Source organism: Penaeus monodon, chromosome 18 (genome assembly GCF_015228065.2).
Source record: "Penaeus monodon isolate SGIC_2016 chromosome 18, NSTDA_Pmon_1, whole genome shotgun sequence".
NCBI lineage: Eukaryota > Metazoa > Arthropoda > Malacostraca > Decapoda > Penaeidae > Penaeus > Penaeus monodon.
The window spans coordinates 42,464,592-42,469,591 of NC_051403.1; the positions used below are offsets into that span (position 1 = coordinate 42,464,592).

Consider the following 5,000-nt stretch of genomic DNA (forward strand, 5'->3'; position numbering starts at 1 on the left):
GGTAGGGTCCCCGGTTCCTTTCCACGGAGAGTGCCGGTGTTACCATTTTAGGTAATCATTCTCTCTATTTTATCCGGGCTTGGGACCAGCACTGATTTGGGCTGGCTTGGCCACCCAGTGGCTAGGTAGGCAATCGAGGTGAAGTTCCTTGCCTAAGGGAAACAACGCGCCGGCCGGTGACTCGAACCCTCGAACTCAGATTGCCGTCGTGACAGTCTTGAGTCCGACGCTCTAACCATTCGGCCACCGCGTCCCCATATATATATATATATATATATATATATATATATATATATATATATATATATATATGTACACACACACACACACACACACAGATATATACATGTATATATATAAATATATACACACACACATACATACATATATATATATATTTATTTTATTATTATTATTTTTTTACACACACACACAATATGTGTGTGTGTGTACGTGTGTGTGTGTGTGTGTGGGGGGGGGTGATGTACCTATGTATGTATGTATGTATGTATCTGTCTATTTATCTGTAAATATGAAAAGGAAAACAGCAACAGTAAGAAATGAAATGAATCGTGACGTTTCTAACCCTTCGCGTGTTCCTCTTCAGACGAATAATAAACCGAAATGGATACAAGGAGAGAATTTTGACAAGAATATATAGTGGTAGAGAGACAGAACGAACAAGAGCTGAATCAGGTCTCAGGAGGAGGGTCAAGGTCGAAGAATCTAAGGGAGGCTTTGCTAACTAACGAGGAGGTAAGGTCATCCAAGCCCCATTGACCAGCACTCAAGTTAAGATTAGGCATTTTTCTAATCAATAGGGATGCTAGCATTTTTCTTTCATGCGAATTTGCTAATTTATGAATTAATTTAGCACCTATCCAGTTTAGCCAGTGACCTTCATCAGACAAATGAACGAAACACGCATTTAATTCTCTGGCATTTCTAACATCACGCTGATGTTCATTAATTCTTTTCTCAAAAGCTCTACCAATCTCGCCTATGTAAAGCTTGGGGCAGTCCTTACATAATGTAAATGCCGGGAGAAGTCTCAAGAGCACCGCTAGCACCGCATTGTGCTTAACCAAAGTATTACGCATTGTGTTCGTTTACGTAAAAACAATAAATTCCAGCGCCTTTAAACGTGTGTTGTTTTTCATCGAGGGACGGGCTATAAGGAATAATTAATAGATTACTGGCACTATCATGTTAAGTATTACGGGGATGAGTATAAAATTTCCATCTCGCAGATGAATGTGCCTGATTAAAAAAAAGAAAAAAGAAAAAAAGAAACGATGATAGCCTAATATCGAAAACGTCTCAAAAATGACGTCGAGCTCCCGATCTATAAATTCATTATCACAAATCCTATATACCGTAAGAAACACGGACGAGACTACTGACTTTTTAACATACAGAGGGTGATTTGAGAAAAAGTGAAGGTAATTAGCTGTGTGAGTAGGTTTACGGTAAGCCGAAAATTTGAGCGAGCCATTTACATTGAATAAAAGAACGTCGAGAAAAGGTAATTTCCCTGAATCTTCCCATTCTACTTGAAAATTGATAATACGCGCGAAGTTGTTAAGTTTTCTGAAAAAATCGAAATCTGAACGGTTAAACTTGCCACAAACAAAAAATATCATCAACATAACGAAACCAAATCGTGTCGGGAGGGAGAATAGGCGGAAGGAATTCAGATTCAAACATCTCCATGTATAAATTCACAAGAACCGGGCTTAAGCTACTTCCCATCGCGATACCATTGATTTGTTTATAAAACTCGCCGTCAAAAGTAAAGACATGACAAACAAACGAATGTGATCGATAAAGCAATTGACCGGAATAAAGATCTTCTCATGAGATGAAGAAAGTTTTCTTTAAAAAAAATCTAACATATCATCAAGCGGGACATTAGTAAACAAGGAATCTACACCAAAACTCACAAATAGATTACCGTGCGTCGACAGGTTTCTAACCTTATCCATGAAATCCAACGAATGTTTAATATGACTATCAGAAAAGGACCCCATAAAAGGAGATAAAACGCTCGCTAGCCAAGAGTCTAATGGACGGGTAACTGAGTTGCAAGACGAAATGATAGGCCTTAGAGGGACGCCATGTTTGTGAGTTTAGAAAGACCATAAAAATACGGAATAGAGGGATTAACCGTTCTAAAGCGATCAAAGAATTTGGGGTCAGGACATAAGGCAGCAATACGTCCGAGGTTTTTACGAAATGATTCCGTGACAGGAGGGTAAGGGTTTGAGCACACACACGCACACACACTGTGTGTGTGTGTGTGTGTGTGTGTGTGTGTGTGTGTGTGTGTGTGTGTGTGTGTGTGTGTGTGTGTGTGTGTATGTGTATGTGTATGTGTATGTGTATGTATATGTGTATGTGTATGTGTATGTGTATGTGTATGTGTTGTGTATGTGTATGTGTATATGTATATGTATATGTATAAATAAGTAAATAAATAAATAAATAAATAAATAAATATATATATATATGTATATATATATATATATATATATATATATATATATATATATATATATATATATATATATATATACATATATACACACATGTATGCATATTCATACATACAGTTTCCAAACTCCCTTTTCCCACTCGAGAAATCCGTGTCCGTCAGCATTGTTTCAACTTCTTCATCATAAAATTTCCTTTCTACTGTAGTCTTTTTTGTTCCTTAATTGCTACGTGGGCGCCGTAGGATACGTGATGAGGTTTTTCCTCTTCCTCCAAGGCTGTCGCCTGTGAGGCTTTCAGACTTTCTACTTTTCATTTTTTGAAAATCTAATTTCTGCGCTCATTTTCCCTTCTTCGGGGCAACATATAACAGAGATACACACACACACACACACACACACACACACACACACACACATACATACACGCGCGCGCAAACATACACACATACATACAAACACACACACACACACACACACAAACACACATATATATATCTGTCCTGGACAGGACGTTAAACTGTACTCTGGGGTTCAAGGATAGTACTGTGAGCTCCCCGTGCCAGGGTTACGGTGAAGCTTTTGGCAGCAGGGCAATAGTTTCTGCAGAAGACGTTTATCAGTGCAACTGGTAGTTTACGGCAAATGCAGAATATGTCTGGCGGAAGTTTAGTTCTACTGAACACACGGCAGAGATAGCATTCCTAGTTAGATGGAACTTAAAGGGCCTTTACTTTGCTCATTTTATGGCTCCTGACCACATCCCAAATATGATTGTTTGGGTTGTATGTGTGTGTGTTTGTGTGTGTGTGTGTGTGTGTGTGTGTATGTGTGTGTGTGTGTGTGTGTGTGTGTGTGTGTGTGTGTGTGTGTGTGTGTGTGTGTGTGTGTGTGTGTGTGTGTGTGTGTTGTGTGTGATTGAGTGTATATGTTGTTCTATATATAGATAAATTTACACATACAGACACACACACACACTGTGACCGTGGTTTGTAACTGTGGAGATAAGGGATTGCGTCGTACTAGGTAATTAATGGAAGGGAGAGGATGCACGCTGTCAACAGTGACGTCACTTAGATGGAAGGCCTACAGATGTCACGTCCGCAATTGTGATGGGCGGAAGACTTGGTATATGTGGATTAATATTATTGCATAAGACGGATGCTATATTGATAGTGGGCGATAGGTAAACATGTAGTATATGTAATATGTTTACATAAGGGTAACGCCGAACTATTGGTCTGTGTGTATTAGACATAAATATGTAGCACTTTTAACTTGGAACATATATGATAAATATTTTTAAGTAGGGTGCCCTGTTAGAGCTTCACACACACGTATATGTATAGGTGCAGCAAAGTCCGACATGTTTGAAGTATCATTTAATCTACTGCAGTGGTTTCATTACTGTAATAAGTCTTTAAGCCAGCAAAAAAATGGACATTTTTATAATGTATTATCCCTTTAAAAAATCAGTTATAATTATTAATGATTGCATTACACTATCAGAATTCAGTTGTTGTTGCTGTGGTTGCTAGTTTTATTGCTATTATTATTGGCGTTATTACCTTTTGTTTGTTCTTGTCATCAGTACCTTTATTATCAATAACTACAGTTTATTTCTTGTGTTATTTCTCAGCTATGAGAAGCATCAAATTGGAATATATATCACCACTTACAATTTCTTAATTCAATTAATTTTCCGTCATTAGAAACACAAATCACAATATTCATAAATCTAGGCTTTTTCCTAGAACTCAAAAAGAAAGTAATACTATCAGTTACGATAATGACATTGAAGTTAATGTTGACGTTGACGTTGATTCTAATACTGTAAAGAGGATTTTGATGATCATGATTTTTATATATATTATCTTTGTCATCATTATTAGTAGTAAGAGTGTTATCACTTTCGTTTTCAATTTAATTTCTATCATTTTCATGTTCATTGCTGTTGTGATAATTATTGTTTTAATAATAGATAATAGTATTACTATAATCATTCGAACGGCACCAGTATATCACAAAAAAAAAAAAAAAAAAATACTGATACGAAAATTGTTTTTGCATCAGTGCTGGAATAAAATGAAGAAATCTTTATTGTTCTTATATGCGCTTATAAATTTCGACTACAAACTTGGTAAGTGTTCATAAACACGTAAAACAAATGAAAAACAGTATCATTCATATTTCTATATAGATGATATGTCTCAGATTCTAATATGCAGAATGATGCTCAACTTCTGGCGTACACCTGGTAAGTCCATTTGTGTTAGTGTCTATAACGTATATCTAGGCACATATAACTAAAGGGATTCTTATGATGGGTATTTTGTAATAGTATTGATTTTAATCTCATATGGCTGGATACAAAATAAGTAAATAAATAAATCATACAAACTGAAGTAGTTCTTACTGTCCAGAATAATATCACATCTACAAATACTACAAATTGGAATAAACAAGCGAATAAAAAAAAACTGAATCGATAGCAAAAGGGAACAACAA

General features: G+C 36.3%; 1 protein-coding gene across 1 annotated transcript in view; it reads right to left on the minus strand.

Moving 5' to 3' along the window:
• LOC119584791 (neural-cadherin-like) overlaps positions 1 to 5,000 on the minus strand; it is a 64,295-nt gene that overhangs the window by 58,950 nt on the left and 345 nt on the right. The window lies entirely within an intron of this gene.